The 20,130-nt window shown below is 38.7% G+C and overlaps 1 protein-coding gene and 1 long non-coding RNA gene across 17 annotated transcripts in view; one reads left to right on the top strand and one right to left on the bottom strand.

Annotated features, from left to right (window-relative positions):
* The window catches only part of LOC100617812 (myomegalin), a 312,633-nt gene that overhangs the window by 184,912 nt on the left and 107,591 nt on the right, over positions 1-20,130 (bottom strand). The gene's annotated exons all lie outside the window — the stretch shown is intronic.
* The window catches only part of LOC130457518 (uncharacterized), a 46,495-nt gene that overhangs the window by 20,924 nt on the left and 5,441 nt on the right, over positions 1-20,130 (top strand). Inside the window, exon 1 of the long non-coding RNA XR_008916785.1 lies at positions 1-20,130. This exon is cut by the window's left edge and continues 20,924 nt beyond it. This is a non-coding gene — a long non-coding RNA (uncharacterized LOC130457518).

Raw genomic sequence — 20,130 nt, 5'->3', positions numbered from 1 at the left:
CAAGCCCAGCTTCCAAATTACTGGAATGGTCACTGCCCAGTAAGGCCCAAGGTCCCTTCTAAAGTTGCCTGGCAAAGAGCCACCTCATCATGACTTAGCGCCTGAAAGGACAGCATGTACCCTGTCTGAAGGTTGCCTTCTTAGAGGCTGGATCAGCTGTACTTTCATGTTTGAAGGGACTGGCCCTAGTCCAGTTTGGGCCAGGCCCCTTTTAAATCACCAATCATTCAACAAGCATTTTATTAGGCTTTTATTCTGTGCATTGTGCTAATTCATCACCAAATATTTGCCAAGTGCCTACTCTAGTAAACTTGGGGATATATGAAAAAGGGGAAATGGTCCCTGCCCTGAAAGAGTTTATATTCTAATTTTTTTCTTTCTTTTTCTTTTTTAATTTTTATCATTATATTTTCCTTCTTTATCACCAAATTTTTCCAATACCTCTTTCCTCTTTGTCCCTGAGGACCATCCAATACAACAAATTATATATATTTATTTAAATTTATTTAATTTATATTTATTTAATTTTAATATTTAAAATCCTTAACTCCCATCTTAGAATCAATACTGTGTATTGGTTCAAAAGCAGAAGAGCAGTAAGGGCTAAGCATAGGGGTTAAATGATTTGCCCTGGGTCACATAGCTAGGAAGTGTCTGAGGCCAGATTTGAACCTAGGAGTTCCAGTCTCGGCTCTCAATCCACTGAGCCACCCCGCTGCCCCTAACAAATAATATTTTTAAAGAAATAGAAGGGAGGAAATTAGCAAAACTGATCAATAATCAATAAAGTCTGAAAATATGTGCAATATATCTTCCACTGTGAAATGTGCCCATGTACCTTCCACTGCAGCAATGAATGGAGTGGGGAGGATGCTTCTCAAATCTCCTCTTTTTTGGTGGGGATTCTTGTTCAGGCAGGGAATGAACCAGATGGCCTCTGAGTGCCTTCCAGCTCTGCCTCTAGGACTGTAAAAGGGACATATTAAACAGGATGCGCTTACGGGCTAAATCACTCCTGTGACTAGAGCCAGAAGGCAGTCATTTCTCCATGAGTTTGAAGAGCTCATGCCCTCTGCCCAATCATGCATGAGGCTTTCTAGTTTAGTTGCCATCTTCATCTTTTGAAATATCTTATTAATAACAATGATAACAATATTTTAAGCTCAGATTTGTCTGTTTTGTTAAGTGATTACATATGGTATCTCAGAACAGACACCATAAAGCATTTATTAAGCATCTCTCCTATTCAGAGAACTATGCTAAGCCCTAGGAAAGGCAGAACTGGGGATGCTCAGCCTGCAGAAGAGAAGACCAGAGGGACATAATAACTACCTTCACATATTTGAAAGGCTGCCATGGCGAAGGAGGATCAGACTCGTGTTTGGTTCCAGAGTAAAGAACTAATTAAGAACAGTGGGTTGGAAAAGTTACAGGCATAAATTTAAGCAAGAAGGAATTCTTTTTCAGGTGTAGGTTTAACTAGATTCTCTTGAGGTACCCTCCAAACCTGAGACTGTATGAGATACAAAAGAAACATTTTTGTTGTTGTCTAGTTATTTCAGTCACATCTGACTCTTTGTGACCCCATTTGGGGTTTTCTTGGTAAAGACACTGGAGTAATTTGCCATTTCCTTCTCTGGCTCATTTTACAGATGAGGAAACTGAGGCAAACAGGGTTAAGAGACTTGACCAAAGTCACACAGCTAGTATAGAAGTCTCCCCCCCCCAAAAAAAAACAGGCAACAAGATGTTCCTGGAAAAAAGATGACCTCATTTGGAGTGGGGGGGGGGGACTGTTTCTGGTGCTTACAGAAAGTCACAGATCTTCCTTTTAAGGACTATTCTAATTATAATTCCAGCTACCTGGGAACAAAAGATTTCTCTGCCATTGGCCAACATTTCCAGGATTATTTTACACTCTGTGGCATTTCCCATCCTACAGAAAGCATCAAAGCATTTAGTAAGCCGATTGTCTCCATTTCTCTATAGCTGCATAAGGATCCATGTATACAAAGAAACACAAACATTCATGGGATTGGTGCCAGCTAAACAGAAGAAAGTACCATGGTCCATATGCATAGAAGCAAATTATATAGTTAACAGGTTGACTAAAGGGGGATTTTGAATTGAATCCAGTTTCACCCACCCCTACCATTTATTATTATCTTATTCTTACCAGTTCTTTCTAGATTTATTGGGGAGATGGCCTAAAGAGTCCACAGATCAGCTGTCATCTAATATGACTCCAGATGATCTTTTGTACATACCAACTATTTCCAGGCATTGGAAAATTTAAGATCAAACATAAAAAACTTGAACTTCCTGGTTTCTTGTCCAAGTCTCGGGTGCTTCCTGAAAAGTGACCACCACAAGTATCCTTAAGTACCTTTTTTAAACCTTTCAGTCTTAGAATCAATATTAATTATCATTTCCAAGGCAGAAGAACAGTAAGAGCTAGACAAACTGGGTTTAAGTGACTTGCCTAGGGTCACAAAGATAGCAAGTGATTGACCTCAGATTTGAACACAGGTCCTCCTAACTCCAAGCCTGGTTCTTTGTTCACTAAGCCACCTAACTGCCCCTACCCTTAGGTACCTTTAACTAAGAATGTTTCAGATACTTTATCATTAAAATCCACTTTTTCCAAAGCCAAAGGGAATGTGGAAATATAATGCCATCAAGGGCTTAGGAAAATTTGTAGACATTAGTTAAGGCTATAGCTTTGTGTCACATCAACTGTATTGACATTAGGCATCTGGAGTGATTTTTAAAAAAATAAATATATTACCTGAGAATGCCGTCCTTTCTTCTTTCTGCCCTAACCTCTACCATCATGTCTGTCTGTCTGTCTGTCTCTCTCCCTCTCTCTCTCCATCTGTCTGTGTCTTTATCTACTTCTATATATATATATCATATATACTACATATATATGTGTATCTATAGACACACACACATATGCAAAATCAATAAAAAAGCATTGTATTGGTCCTGAGGACACAATCTGCTTTCAAGGAGATCAAACAATGGAAAAGACCCAAGTCTATTAAGTGCAAAAGAGACATCTGAGCAAAGGGTTAAAGAAATTTGAGGAAAATAATCATTTTCAGTTGGGGTTTTGGAGAATGTTTCCTGGAGGGGGAAGCAACTGAATTGAGCCATGAAGGAAAAGAAAAAGGATAAGGAAAAGATGAATGAGGGCAGGAAGAGAATGAGAGGGGAAAAGAGAAAGGAGTAAGTATATAGTTATCTACTATTTGCCAGACACCTGTACTAAGTGTATTATATTTATTATCTCATTTGATCCCCAAGCCAACCCTGTGGGGCAGCTGCTATTATTATCACCCCCATTTTATAGTTGGGGAAATCAAGGCAAATAGAGATTAAGAGACTTGCCCAAGTGTAAGAAATAAAGAAACCTCTGGGCTATAATTCTGAGCTGAAAACTGATTTCATTCATGGGTAAATAGAGTCAGTGGGTCATCACCAATCCCAGTCTATGATGAAAGACACATTGTGTATATTCACAGTTCTTTTTACAGGATTTTGACAGTTGGTACAAATCACTGATTAACAAAACCCACATATTCAGTTGATAAATTCTAATACAAGGTCCAAGCACTTTATTGTGTCACTACAATCTTCAGACAATATTTTAGGAAAAAGACTTATTGATATTATAACAGACAATAACTCACAAGGAGTAATTTAGATACATAAAGTTGTCTCTGACTGCTAAAATCTGAGGACCCTTCCATTGACGTAGAGTCCTAGAAAAGTGCATACTGGGCCTGCTTTTACAGCTGACTCTAGGATTGCTTCTGTTATCTTTATTCAGAGACAGGAGATAGGGAAGATGTGTACTTAACATAAGAAACCCTTAAGCTAGCTCATCCTTTTCTATCAGAGTTAATTAACAACTTGGACTAGACTTTCTAGCTTTCTAGTTACATATATTACTTAAACAGTTATCAAGGATGAATTAGTTTCATATGAAAGACAGGAATATTGAAATGCAGGAAACAGTGATGTGTGGCAGAGTCAGAAAAGGCAGATTTGGCTTGGAGGGCAAGGGGCAGAATGCAGGAGGAGAATTTAGAATTCTGTGGGAGTGTTCTGGGACAGTTAACAGACAACCAGAAGGAGGGAAGGGGAGACAGGGAGACAGGGAGAGAGGAGAGAAAGGAGAAGGAGAAAGGAGAGAGGGAGAGAGGAGAGAGGAGAGGGAGAGGGAGAGAGGAGAGGGAGAGGGAGAGAGAAGAAAAGAGGGAGAGGAGAGAGAGAGAGAGAGAGAGAGAGAGAGAGAGAGAGAACTGAGACTGTCATAGCAGTTGGATTTAGATCTCTCTCTAATCCAGATCTCTAATCTCCTATTATTTGGATCCTGCATCCCTGTGAGCTCCAGCCAGCAATCCCTTCATCCTTAGAGACATCTTTGAACTCCTGTGAAGACTGCACTTATCATCTTGACTACTTCAGTCTGCTCATGTACCTCTGCTAACATCAACCTGAACTTTTGGTGACTTGACCAGCCTGGCCACTAGTTTCCTTATCCAACTACTAGATTTGAACTTCATCAAAGACTTTTTGTTGGTGGGTACAGACTAGGCAGTTAGATAGGACTATTGGGAAAGAGACAGAGAGGAAGATAGAGTAGCTCCAGCTCTGCTGGAGACTGAAGAAAGCCTTGGGGGTCAGAGGGATCTGGAACAGGTAGATTTTAAAATCTATGGGGAAAATCCTAGCCCACCATCCGTCCCCAAAATCCTAATTATCATCTTTAATAAACAAACTGTTGTTAAGAGAAGAAGTCAGATTGTGTTTATTAGAGCTCCAGGCCTGAAGATAGCCAGCTTGCTAGAAAATATCTGAGGCTACATTTGAACTCACGTCTTCCTGACCAGACCACACACTCCGTTCCCTGAGAGCTGAGGAGTAAGGAGGCTAAGCATGCTTTGCCAGAACATGGATTCCATGAAAGGCAGCCTGGCACTGTAGAGAGAGTGCTAACTATAGAGACTTGGGTTAAAATCCCTTCTCTGACACCTACTCATTAGTCATGAGACCCTGAATCAGACCCTTAATCTTTCTGAGCCTCAATGTTTGATGAAATGGAAGAGATTTCACTAGATGTCCTCCAAGGTCTCTTCCAACGCTAAATCTATGAACCCATCATACTACGGACAGGAATAGTATGAGATTAGATTGTTTTCTCATAGTAACACAAGACTATTTCCCAGCTCCAAATGTTTACAATGGGTGTAACCCATGCCTAGGAGTCTATCTCTCCTTATCTCTCCATCCTGCCTTCCCCAGCTTCCTTCAAGTCTCAGATAGTCCCACTTTCTATAAAAAACTTTCCTCAGATCTCTTCCACAAAATGACTTAATACGGAAAAATGTTTTACATGATTGCCCATGTAAAATCTATATCAGATTGCTTACTTTCACGCAGGGGGTGGGGGGTGGAAGGAAGGAGGGAGGGTAGAAAGGAAGGAGAGAATTTGGAACTCAAAATTTTAAAGAAAATAAATGCCAAAAAATTTATGTGTAATTTGGGGAAATAAAATATTTTTTAAAAAGGAAACCTTTCTCACTTTCCCTTAATTTTACAAATAATAATAGAATGCTATATGACTATAATATTATACTATCATAAATAATAATAAATAATTTTATCATAAATAATAATTAGCTTATTCCCTCTCAGCGAATCTCCAATTTATCCTGTCTGCTTCTTGTTTGTATGTAGCTGTTTGCATGCTATATCTCTATAGCGTTGTGAGCTCCTTGACTGTTTTTTGGCCTTTCTTTGTAGCTCCAGAACTTAACACTGTACCTGGCACATAGTAGAGACTCAGTAAAAGCTGGTTGATTGTGTGACTAAAGGTAATCAGAGTCAGATTGTGGAGGGCTTTGAATGTTAGGATCAGGTTTATGTTCTACAGGGAAGGTGGAATTGTTAACATTTTTTTGAGCAGAGGAGAAACATGATCAAAGTGGTAAATGAGCAATATTTTTTTTTTGTCATTTCTCTAGCTACTTAGGCCTACGACTCTGCTTTGTTCACTGGGATGGAATGGGTGATATATATTACATTAGTTTCTATTAGGATCCAAGCCATTGACAGAGTGAGACCCTTGATAAATGTTTCTTATAATAGTCAATGTAAATGTCCATTAGGGCATAAGAAGCACTTACAGTCTTTGAGAGTCCATGGACAAATTTTGGCTGAAAAGCCAGAGTTGCCATGGTATATGCTACTTAAGTTTTTAATTTTAATCTGATCATTCCAAGTAACTAATGCCATTGGGCATCCCCTCTGGATAGCTCATAAGGGGATTTAGTCTTACTGCACAACCCTCCTGCCTTCTGACACAGGCTTAGCACACAAATCGACATGCCTCCCTGTCCAGGAGCTGAGAGAAACCAAGCCAGAGCTAAAGGAATTCGGGCAGTAGGCCAAAAAAGAAATTTGGTAAGTGAAACTCCCAATTTCTTTTTAATAGCAAATAGTCATTTCTGTTAAGGTGGAGCAGGAGAATGGGAGGAGGAGTGAATCCTCCTATCTTTTTCCATTGTTTATATGACCGAAGCAAACTGAAAAGTTTGACAATTAACAGGATGATTCTGGTCCCAAACCTGATTTAAAAAAAAAAAAAAAACCACAAGGATTTGTTTGGCCCAAATGATCCCAATTAAATGATTCCAATGCATAGATTTATCCAGATCATTTTTCAGCCTTTCATTCCACTTTGTCTATGGAGAGACAGACAAAAACGGAATGACACGGGAAACCAAAGGAAGGAAGGAATGACTTCTACTAAAGGAAAGAAAGGGCAGAATCATGGGAAAGGGCAATACAAATTTTGAGGGGGCAATAACAACCAATAGGTAGTAACCATGTAAGGGTTTTTTTTTTTTTTTAACCTGTCTATAGGGATAACCTTAAACTCAAAGTTCCTCTGGGAAAAGTACTGACCCATTTCACAGATTAAAAATCAGGTCCAAGGAAGCTAAGAAAAATGCTTAAAGATAGACAACAAATAAATGCAAGCATTCTCAGTCTTGTTCAGAGGTTTTACTCATTAGATTTCTGTCACTTTGCAATATTTTCACCCATTTAAGCATTTGTATCCACAATTTTATCAGAGCCTTTATGATAACTGAAGCTATCACTGTGGCGAATATTACGAATTCAGTTTTCAACACAAAATAGCAGCAGGCTGTTATCCAAAAGACTCTCAGAATAGCAGGTCAGTGAATACAGAGGGTAAAATAGGGTGCTGTGTTTACTGTTTGGAGACTGAACATTTACCGCAGAGCAGCTGATTTCACAAATTCCAGGGTCAGGCATGTTTTAGTTTGGGGATGGGGGTTGGGGTAGGGTGAGATGACACTGAGTAAGCGTGTGAAAACATGAGATTAGACAATCAACAACAAGGAAGTTAGTCAAGTCAGCACCCAAAAATTGTTCACAAGAACAGCTGCAATCCAGAAATATTTAGAAGCCAATCTATCTGGGGGTGGGTTATACCCAGTGGGAGGGTATTTGCAGCTTATTCTATTCATTATCTCACTCCAGCAACAGGAGATTAGAAATATGGTGGTGATTTAGGCTTTCATCATTTTTTGTTTAGGGAGCCTGGCTCTAAATCTGAAAGGGACCTTAGAGGTCATCTAGTCCAGTCCTCTCCACTTGGAGATGAGGAAATAGATCCAAAGAGGTCAGGCAGATAGCAAGTCCCAAAGTCTACACCTGAACCATTCAAGTTCCCTTCTCCTTACACTGCACTCTTTTTTTTTTAATAATTTTTTATTTGATCATTTCCAAGCATTATTCATTAGAGACAAAGATCATTTTCTCCCCCCCCCCACCCATAGCCGACACGTGATTCCACTGGGTTTCACATGTGTTCTTGATTCGAACCCATTTCCATGTTGTTGGTATTTGCACTAGAGTGTTCATTTAGAGTCTCTCCTCAGTCATTTCCCCTCAGCCCCTGTAGTCAAGCAGTTGCTTTTCATCGATGTTTTTACTCCCACAGTTTATCCTCTGCTTGTGGATAGTGTTTTTTAGATCCCTGCAAGTTGTTCTGGGATATTGCATTGACCCTAATGGAGAAGTCCATTACGTTCGATTGTACCACAGTGCATCAGTCTCTGTGTACAATGTTTTCCTGGTTCTGCTCCTTTTGCTCTTCATCACTTCCTGGAGGTTGATCCAGTCTCCATGGAATTCTTCCACTTTATTATTCCTTTTAGCACAATAGTATTCCATCACCAACATATACCACAATTTGTTCAGCCATTCCCCAATTGAAGGGCATCCCCTCATTTTCCAATTTTTGGCCACCACAAAGAGTGCAGCTATGAATATTCTTGTACCACTGCATTCTTTAAAAGAACAGCAATATGTGATCAATAATTATATGGAAAATGTTCTAAATCCCTCTTGATTAGAGAAATGCAAATTAAAACAACTCTGGGGTACTATCTCACATCTATCGGGTTGGCCAATATTATAGAAAAGTAATAAATGTTGGAGGGGATGTGGCAAAAATTGAGATATTAATGTATTGCTGGTAGAGTTGGGAATTGATCCAACCATTCTGGATGGCAATTTGGATATGCCCAAAGGACTACAAAAGAATGCATACCTTTTGATCTAGCAATACCACTACTAGGTCTGTATTCCACAGAGGTTTTTTTTTTTTAAATGGGAAAGGACCTGTTTGTAGAAAAAATATTTATAGCTGTTCTTTGTGGTGGTAACAAATTAGAAACTGAGGTGAAGTCCCTCATTTGGGGAATGGCTGAACACATTGTGGTCTATGATGGTGATGGAATACTATTGGGCCATAAGGAATGATGAACAGGAGGATTTCAGAATTCCTTCAGGAATTGATGCAGAGTGAAATAAGCAGAACCAATAAAACATTGTATACAGTAACAACAATATTTAGAACAATCAAATGTGATAGACTTTGCTACTAACAACAATACAATGATCCAGGACAATTCTGAGAGACTTATAAAAAAGAGTGCTATCCACCTCCAGAGAAAGAACTATTAGAGTAGAAATGCAGATGAAAACGTAAGATTTATCACTTTTTTATTTGAGTATATGCTTTGGGGTTTTGGCTTTTTAAGATTATTCACTTCCAAAATGGATAACATAGAAATGTGTTTTGTGTAGTAATACATGTATAACCAAGATTGAATTGCTTGTGGCTCCAAGAATCTATTGCATGCACAGCAGCCACACCCAATGATATCCTGGGTCCTCTTTGAAAAAGAAAGGATAATCAGTGATAGCAACAACTATATGTGAAGCACTGTGCTTGGAATATTTTGGAAAGGGAATTAATGATAATTAATGCAGTAATTAACAATTGTAACATATTTTATTTTATACTTTAATATATGTTATTTCATTTTATCATCACAATAAACCTATGAGGAACAGTAACTATTTTATGATCATTTTACAGATGAGAACACTGAAGTCCAAGGTGGTTAAATGATTTGCCCAAAGTCACACATATACTAACTCCATTTCTATAAATATTTATCAAATGTGAACTAAGTACAAGGACTGGACTGGGAATACAAGGTTCAAACAAATTAATATCTGCCCTCAAAGGGCTTATAGTTGATTAGGAACCCACATCTTTCCACTGTACAACATTACTTCTCTTCTTCCATCAAAATCTGACAAATTACTGATCAAAAGCAATTAGCAAACATTTATGAAAGGGACAGATAGGTGGCTCATTAGATAGATATCTAGGTCTGGAGATGGGAGGTCTTGGGTTCAAATTTGACTTCAGGCACTTCCTAGCTGTGCAACCCTGGGCAAATCACTTAACTCTAACTGCCTAGTCCTTACTTCTGCCTAGGAACCAATACTTGCTATCAATTCTAAGGCAGAATGTAAGGGTTTAAAAATTTTTATGAAATGCCTACTATGTGCCAAAGACTATTAAGTGTTGGGGATACAAAAAGAGGCAAAAGATTGTGCCTTCCCTTAAAATGTTTATAATCTCATGGGAGAAACAACATGTAAACAAACCAGCCATTGTTATTGTTTAGTCATTTCAGTCATGTCTGATTCTTTGTGACTCCATTTGGGGTTTTTCTTGGCAAAGATACTGGAGTAGTTTACCATTTTCTTCTTTAGCTCATTTTACAGAGGCAGAAACTGAGGTAAACAGGGTTACGTGAATTGCCCAGGGTCGCACAGCTAGCAAGTATCTGAGGTCAGATTTGAACTCAGGAAGATGTCTTTCCGAGTCCAGGCCTTGCTTTGCATTTTATATCACCAGCAGCCCCATAACAAGCTATCGATGAGATAAATGGGAAATAATTATCAGAGGGAAATCACTAGACTTAAGAGAGGTTCATACAGTCTTCTTGTAAAAGAAGTTACTACAACAACTGCAATGATGATGATAATGGCCACCACCAGGAGTCATACATTTATTCAATGCAGTACTGTTTTTCAAATTTTAGCCCCATAACAATCCCGTGAGGTAGCACGAGCATCATTACACTCCTATTAGCAAATTAACCTTAAGTAATCTACTAGGCAAAAACAAATTTGTGAAAGCCAAGTGGGATACAGATCATCCCAGAGGATGGCAATCCCAAGGAGAATGCCCTCAAAAGGGAAATGTCTGCATGGGGAGCTATATTTATAGCTTTGGTATCAGAAGCCAAAGCCCCGCCTGTTTTAGGCAGAAATTAGATTAAGGAGCTAAATTTAGACTAGACTGGAGTTAACCAGATCATTGGTTTCTCTAAAGAGCTGTGTGCCTCCCTGTGTGTGTGTGTGTGTGTGTGTGAGAGAGAGAGAGAGAGAGAGAGAGAGAGAGAGAGAGAGATGAGACCAGGAGCTGCTATGGCAACTCAATAAGGTCTAGTTAAAAATAAAAGATCTGGAAAGAGGGAATCTTCTCTGAATTTATTTTTTAAAAGAAGTATAGAATTTTAAAAAATAAATTACAACAATCTACTTTCAAGTCATATGCATATTATATCAGCTAGTGGAAAGTCGCAAATAAAACGGGCAAATTAACTTGTATGATATTTTATAAACATTCAAATTTTGATTTATATACAACCTATTTTGAACATTTTGCTCAAAAGTAATCCTTAGAAATATTTTAAATTCTAATTTGGTAGGATCTGAATTGATGAGTCTTAATTTTATTAAATGAAGCTGCTCTCCTCTTCCCTTCTCTCCCTCCCTTAAACAGTTGGTCAAGTTTTATTTAACCAGCTGCCCATGTTGAAAGCATAGACTAGGCAGTCTTCTCAGAATCATTAAATGGCTGTGAAATTAAAGGGAACCCAGGGTACTCTGGAAATAACAGAAAAGATAAGAGAGATAGAAGATAGAAGTTACCATGCATTATGAAGAGAAGGTAGTATATGATTTAAGAAATATTAAAAAGCCAAATCATAGACATGAAGAACTTTTTATTTTTGATTCGAAGACATCTGCCTAGAATTGGTTTCTCTGGGTCAAAGGGTATAAATATTTAGTCACTTAAAAAAAAGTGCATAATTCCAAATTGTTTTACAGAATGGTCAGATAAGTTCCACCAACTGTATGTCTTGATTTCTTCTGCACAAGTCACCATTTTTTCTTCATGCTTTCTTCATCCCACTTCTTTTAATCAATAAAGTATGAGAATACTTCCTCGTCTTGGTACCTTCCCTTCCATTAGATATCTTTTAAATCAGTCCTTCAGTGTCTTCACAGTTTTATCATTTATAGTGTGCATGTTTTCCTCCCTGCCTCCTTGAATGTGTCTTTATCTGTGTGTATAAAAGTAGACACAGCCATAGAATTTGTTTGTGGGTATATAGTCATATGTGTACACACACACACACACATACATGATCCTCTCCAGCTGCTTTTTCTATCTTTGTTCTCTTTAGTGCTATTTGTCTATCCTCTGTAAGAATTCAGAGTTGGGGATGTTAGGGTTCAACACCTTAAAGGTTTCAGTAGGAAAGAAGCAGGTTTTAAAGAAAGATGTTCCTTATTTATTTTAAACTCTTTTCTTCTGTCTTAGAATCAATAGTGTATATTGGTTCCAAGGCAGAAGAGTGGGAAGGGCTAGGCAATTCTGGGGGAGGGAGGTAAATGACTTCCCCAGGGTCACACAGCTAGGAAAACTGTCTGATTTGTCAAATTTGTCAAAGTGATTTGTCAGAAGTGTCAAATTTGCACCAAGGACCTCTCCGTGCTCTCAATGCACTAAGCCACATAACTGCCTCCCAAAATGTTTCTATCACACAATTGAATGATAGATATTAAGAATATAAGATTCCCTTCTTTATCTTCTTTATTGTTTTTAAAACACACATACACAGAACTTGGTAGAACAAAACATCACCTTACAGCTTCTTATAACAAGGTGTCTCCAAATCAAATCATCAGATCATTCAACATTCCTTGGGGGATGAAACAATAGAAATAACTATTCAACGACTTTGATCAGAACAGGTAAGCATAGAACAGGGATGTATTTGCTGCAATGATGGAGATTTAGAGCAGAGTTTAGGTTAAAGAAAAAGAATTCCTTCCAAATGGAAAGTGCTCCAGATATTCCAGTTTCTATATGACATTGTATTAATTACAATCCAATCCCCAAACATTCCAGAACCTCTTTGAAGAGATTTGTAATCATACAAATGAGTTTGGCCTGTTCCAGTGGAAAACTCCAATGAAGACTCTCTATGGCCCAGATTTCAGTGTTCATCTGAACAGACATTCTACAGAGGCTGTTCAATAATAGACACAGTTATAGATATAGATAGCTATAGATGTATATACAGGGTGTCCCAAAAGCCACAGTCCAATTTTAAGCTTTATTAATTTTAGAAATATAGGTGCTATGGGTTTATTTTTTAAAATCATATCATCATCTAAAGGTTACTCAAATTTCTTTTATACTTAATTAGTTTTGTGAACTTTGAATAATGATTTAATTCTTTGAAGGACCTTTTCTTGGACCAAGTGGATGAATAGAGAAGATCCTCTTGCTTACCTGTTTTATCTTTTCTTGTGAGTTCACATTAAAACTATCTTGTATGCATTAAAAACATCATTCCTTGGGTGATCATAAGGCCAAGATTACAAATGCAATCCTTTCAGTCACTGATGAGCAACAATTGATGTGGCAACCAATTAAAGTTTTTGGAAAGTCTGAAAATGGACTATCGAAATGCCTAGTACAAGACAATGGTTACACTGTTAAGAAGCATAGGCATTTTAAATACACATATTTTTAAATACACATATTTTCAAATGTCTTTTGTAAGTTTGTAGCATTTTACTTCTGGAGTTATTAAAGTTTAAAGCTGCACTAAGACTTTTGGGATACACCATATATACATATATGTGCTTATCTGGGGCAGACAAGAATCTAGAAAATGACCTGGACTCAGAGTTGAAAAGGAGAAGAGTGCTTTTGGAGAATGGCAAAGTACTTGTACTGACCGACCACATGCTTGCTGCAACAGCAAAAGTCCATCTTTTGAATATGAACATTTTATCAGCATTGCTGTATAAAATTGAGATCTGGAGTACCACCGCCTCAGAAGAACTGAAGAACTCAGCATACAGAGGACAATAGCAATATCTATATAACCAGCAGGGATTTTTAAAGAATTTAAAGAGTGAAGGATGGCCACAAAGAACTGAATAGACTAATTAAAATTTTCAAAAACAAAAACAAAAAAAGAAGTGAATAACAGAAAGAGGAAATAGCTCACATGGGAGAAATGACAGATGGTCAGAGTACACTGGTACCCTTTGGACTAGGGTCATCCTGGATGGGCATGCACAAATGGATTGCAATCTGCGCTGTGGGAGGGAACTTCCATATCAATGAGGTCAGAGGGCCATTTGAATTTCTAAGTCTTTCTGCAACTTCAACATGGACTATTTCCTTTTTTTTTTAATGTATCAGCAAAATTATTTTATGTTATGTTGTTCTTTTTTTAAGCTATGAAAATATTTGTTCTATTGTCTTGTCCACGTTCATTTAAAATATGCACATTGTTCAGTGTTTCTTTTGGTGTTTTAGTGTATCAAATGATTAATAAGATTTATTAAGTATTTACTATTTGTGGGCACTGGGTTAAGAGCTAGGATACGAAGAAATAAAACATAAACCAACATGGACTATTTTCATCTTATGTCGTCTTTGAGAATTTCTTGCTGCTATTTATACTATTTGTGGATGAGGAAACTGTGACTTGTAAGTTTGTTTCTTGTCATAACAAGAAAATGGCAGGGCTAGGATCTGAACCTAGGTCTCCTGACTCCTACAGGAACCATTTTGTTCCTTAAACTATAACTATTACTTCCCCTACAATATCTTTAACTCATTCTCATGCCCTTCTCAAGTGACCTTCTGATCTGGAGGACAAAAATTCAAGCCTGAAGTATTAGAGTTAAATGACAATGGAAAGTGAATATTATTTATATGTGTGTTTGAATGGCATTAGGAATATTTGTGATGGCATCACAGAATTTGTAATGGCGTTACAGAATATTTGCAAGTTTTTTTTTTTTTAGACTATCTCCCTCTGCCAGGCATCTGTATTTCTTTGGATTACCCAGGGGTCCCCCCTGTGGAGCTGCCTTTTTCTTCCACCATTGGGCTTTGTCACATATTCTAGACCAATTTGCAAATTATTTATGAATTTGGGATGAAGTTGTATAATTATTACAAGAGGTCTGAAAATCCATGTGTGACACTAATATTCAGCCTTGACATTTTGATCATTTTTCAGCAAATGTATTGTTGGTAGCCTGAATAAATAATAGGTGACACAGTTTTAAATGTCATAGTATATAAAATACAAATCTGTCTGAGAGCATTTAAGTTCATAATGGCTTCATCATTATGTGCTTGTAATGAAGCAGAAAGTATCAGGAAGAGCTGTTGTTGTTCAATCATTCTCAGTTGTGTCCAACTCTTTATAACCCCATCTGAGGTTTTCTTGGTGAAGATACTGGAGGGGTTTGCCATTTCCTTCTCCAGCTCATTTTACAAATGAGGAAACTGAGGCAAACAGTTAAATGATTTGCCCCAGGTCACACAACTAATCAATTTCTGAGGTCGAATTTGAACTCAGGGAGATGAATCTTTCTGACTCTGGGCTGGATGCTGTCTCCATTAAAACCACCTACCTGCCCTTAAAAAGAGACCTAGGTTTAAACCTTGACTCTGAGCCTCAGTTTCTTCATCTGTACAATGAAGATAATTAATCACCAAGTATTTATTAACCACTTAGGATGTGCAGAGTGTTTGGGATACAAGACCAAAAATGAAACATCCCAATCCTCAAAGAGTTTTCCATCAAGGATATCCTAATGGGGAGAAAGCAACATATACACATATAAGCAAATACAAATATATATATACAAATTAATTTAGAAATGGGCACTAGAATCAGGAGCAATCAGGAAAGGCCTCCTGTAGGGGATGGCACTTGATAAAAACACTTGAAGTAATTACTTTAGTGGGTTATTGTAAAAATTCAATGAACTGATGGAACTATTTTTACTGGCACCTCTCTGCTTTATCGATATTTATATACTCATTTAATCTATTTGATTCAATCTAAGCAGGACGGAAGGGCCCTCAGGGGAGGGTTCATTTGATTTTTGGTGGGGTCTTTTCCCCTAGTAGTACTTTGCTCCTAATAGGTACTTTCTGGTTGTGCATTCCTCAAAGGCATCAACCTGATCCTGCATCTGGTTCATTTATCACCAAGCATGGCATTCTGAGCTGAGCAGCCACTCAATAAAGGCTCATTGCGATTGCCCAATTTGATAAAAACTCATTTACCTTCAAGAAGAAGTCTAGTACAGTGGAAAGCAGAATCCTTGTGTCTCCCACTTACTAGCTATGGAACACTGAATCACTTAGTCACTTAGCTGTCTGGACCTCGGTATCCCCTCTTGTAAAACAAGAGGATTAGACCAGCATATAGATCTCTACAACGGAACTCTATAATCTAAGCTAAAAGCAACTTAATGCATAACCCCTACCATCTAACAGAAACAACTTAATATGCTGGTCCTACTACATAATATGTAACAGCAGTATTTTTTTTTTCATGTCAAATAAAATGGACAATGACAGTATTAGGTTGTTAAGGCCCACAATCTTCCTTTCTTTTGACAAACAGTAAACTGTAAAACTACACTGTGTCATGTCTTGGTCTTTTCCATTGTTTTTCTGCTTACCTGTTTTCAGGAGGGATATAGTTTGTTTTTGGTTTGGATATTTGTTTATGTTTCATCTTCTGACTTAAAATAAATTAAATAATGAGAAAGGAATAGTAGTGTATTTTTGTTGTTCAGTCATTTCAATCGTGTCTGACTCTTTGTGACCCCATTTAGGGTTTTCTTGGCAAAGATGCTGGGATAGTTTGCCATTTCTTTATCCAGCTCATTTTACAAATGAGGAAACTGAGGCAATCAGGATTAAGTGACTTGCCCAGGATCACACTGCTAGTAAGTATCTGAGGTCAGATTTAAACTTAGAAAAATGAGTCTTCCTGACTCCAGGCCCAGCACTCTAGACATTGTGCCATGTATCTACCCCAGCATTGTAAAAAACTCTAGAAAGAGCATTTTATAGATTTAATTATATATATATATAATTATATATAATGCCATATATAGTTACATATATAATACATATACACATATATGTACATGTTATATACACATAGCCTAACATATAACCATATATAACATGTATGTGTAAAGACACAAGGGTGTGTACACATACACATATCACTAGTCTTAACTAGCAATAGCTTATCCCAAAGGGGCTATGGGGATGTCAAAGTTGGGGAGGGATGGGAACCAAGTTTATTAAGCCAGGTACTGTGCTAAATTATCTCATTTGATCCTCACAATAAACCTGGGAGGTAGATACTATTACTGTTGCCATTTTATGAATGAGGAAACTAAGACAACAAAGGCCCAGTGACTTGCCTAAGGTCACACTAAAATGTATCTGAGGCTGGATTTGTACTCAGGTCTTTCTGACTGCAGGCCTAGCACTCTAGCTGCCTTTAGACTAAGGGGGAGGAGAGTATTTGTGTGTGGAGCAGGGTTGTGTTGGGATAGGGGAGATGGAGGCAGTTTTCAAATGTTAGCATGCTGGTGACTGCCTTGTCCATCTCTCTGTAATACAAATCCAAGGCAGGATTGCACTTGGGTTGGATTCGGACAACACGAAGGGATGCTTCCTAGATCTTAGAAAGAAGCTATTTGGGACATGTCATTTCATTAAGTGCAAATCCATTAGGCTCCTAAAATGCATGTCAATGCCCTGGGGAGACACTTCCAGAAAATGGGGAAATATACTGCTTTCCAACAAAGGTGGAGTGTCCTTGGCCATGAAAAGGGAATTGATTGTCCAAATAATTCAAAAGCTAAAGCCTTGCATCCTTCCAAATTATTTAGGTCACTTCCTCTATGCTGTCTTGGTTCTTCAGAGCCTAACAGAGATGGGTCCCCACAATTCTATGGCAGAATTAAGAAATCTACTTGCGATTCAATCTCATAAGTATTTGGCAAACATTCTAGATGGCTCTCTAAGACCCCAGATTACATCTGAATTGCTCATTTGCATCAGAGGGGCTTTCCAAACTGAGAGTTCCTTCATCAATGAAAAAATAGGAGCAGCTGCCATTTTGATGCTTTTAAGGTTTGCAAAGTACTTTACATATATCACTTCATTTGACCCTCACAACAACCCTGTCAAATAAATTCTATAGGTATTAATAGCCCCCTTTTAGCTCAGGAAGCTGAGACTTCAAAAGGTTAAACAACTTAGCCAAGATCACACAGCCAGTGAGGTGGGATTTGTAGCCTGGTCTTTCTGATTTAAGTCCAGTGCTCTGTCCATTAGGCAAAACTGCCTCTCTGGATCTCAGGGTTGTCTCCCTCACCCCACACATATTTAATTGATGTCCACATTTTGTTCAGTCTACCTCTGCAATATTCCTTGTATCCTTCTCTACTCACAGGGTCACCCCTATAGTTCAAGTCTTTAACACTTCTCCTTTGGATTATTTTAATAGTCTCCTATCTGTTTGGTTGCCTCAAGTCTCTCCCCCTTCAAATGTCTGTTGCACATTAATTTCCAAAGTGATATGACTAAAGTCTAAGCCTGGCCATATTGCTTGGTATAAATTCCAAAGGTCTCCTTGTTTTTCAGTCATATCTGACTCTTGGTGACCCCGTGTGGCTTATTTATTTATTTATTTATTTTTATATAAACCCTTACCATCTGTCTTGGAGCCAATACTGTGTATTGGCTCCAAGGCAGAAGAGTGGTAAGGGCTAGGCAATGGGGGTCAAGTGACTTGCCCAGGGTCACACAGCTGGGAAGTGTCTGAGGTCAGATTTAAACCTAGGACCTCCTGTCTCTAGACCTGGCTCTCAACCCACTGAGCTACCGAGCTACCCAGCTGCACCTCCCCCCACACCCCCATTTGGCTTTTTATTGGTGAAGATACTGCAGTGGTTTGCCATTTCCTTTTCCAGATCATTTTAAAGATGAGAAAACTGAGGCAAACAAAGTTAAGGGACTCTCCCAGGATCACACAGCTAACAAGAATCTGAGACTGGACTTGAGCTCAGGAAAATGAATCTTCCTGACTACAGACCTGGTGCTCTATTCACTGCACCACCTAGCTGCCCTAAAAAGCAAGCTCTTCTGGCATTTAAAGTTCTTCTCCACTCAGCTCCAACAACCTTTCTCTTTTTTATGACACTCTGCTCCTTCACAGGCACACTGAAATCCAGTCACACTAGCTGGATTTCTGCTGCTTCTCCCACGTGATACCTCCCACTGCTACGCCTTAGCATGGACTGTCTAGCTAACCCCTTGGGCTTACCTCTGCCCCAATCACGTGAAGCCTCTTCTGTTCCTCCCCACTCCACCCGGATCGGAACACATACCGCCCTATATTACCTTATACATCTAATTATAGAGTGGTAGCGAGAATTTCGAAATTGTATCAGTTCAAATCCTGTTCCTTCTATTACCTTGTATTTCTTTTGTATCTACTTACATGAATACGTGTTATCTCCCCCATAAAAGGCAAGCACTTTAAGTGTGGGGACTGTAGGATTCCTCCCATCCCCAAGAAATAGTAGAGTGCGTCACCCACTGTTGCCACTTAAGAAATGCTGGTTTATTGATTTCTCTGGCCATACCATTCCCCCCAAATGTACAAACCACCATGCTAGGCGCTGAAAACACAAAGACAAAAAGAAATCCATCCTTATGAATGAAGAGTGTACGGTCCATTGAAGGAAACGCTGAAACCTTTCAACAGATAGACAAATACAATGTGACGACACACTCCAGAAACTTAACTTGGTTATATTGAACTTGAACCCTCTGGTGACATTCAGGATCAGTGGCAAAAAGTCCTTTTCTATTTGCAGGGAATCCTAATCCCCGTCTGACTGTCTCCTCTCCTCATTTCAAAACCCTTCCAAACAAACAAGACACTCTGGCCACACAATATCCCCAATAGCTGGGGACAGTTTGCAGAGCTAGCCAGTAAATCCAATGCGTGCTTGCTGACCCCAGAGAGATCAGACTAAAACTTGAGGGTGGGGAGAAGGAGTCGGGGAGGGTTAGTTATCCAGTTAGCTGCCGGCATTGGTAGAATTCACTGAATAACTGCTTGGGTCTCCATTTGCCTACTAGATGCCAGTTTTTAATTTGCCCTAAATGCCATTCCTAGCATCCTTCATTCCATGACTCCTATAGCATGATTTCTCCCTCCCTCACGCCTTTTCTCCAACCAAATTTCAGGTTCATTGAAGTCAAGGTTTTTCCGTGACCTTCTCTTCTACCTCCTCGGAGGTCTGTTAGCCAGAGGACACTTCCCTTCCCACCTAGAACTGAGAACTGCTTCAACCAAGATGGGAAAGGGACACGTCATCCCAGAAAAGTTGCAAAGGGACAAATTTGGGCGAGAAGGAGCTCTAGAATGAAATGGACTGCCTCAGGAAGTGATGGTTTTCCCTTCTTGGGAGGTATTTGAGAAGAGGTTGGACTGTCAG

Source organism: Monodelphis domestica, chromosome 2, assembly GCF_027887165.1.
Source record: "Monodelphis domestica isolate mMonDom1 chromosome 2, mMonDom1.pri, whole genome shotgun sequence".
NCBI lineage: Eukaryota > Metazoa > Chordata > Mammalia > Didelphimorphia > Didelphidae > Monodelphis > Monodelphis domestica.
The sequence above is the reverse complement of the archived record's forward strand: the minus strand, read 5'-3'. Positions and strand labels throughout refer to the sequence as shown.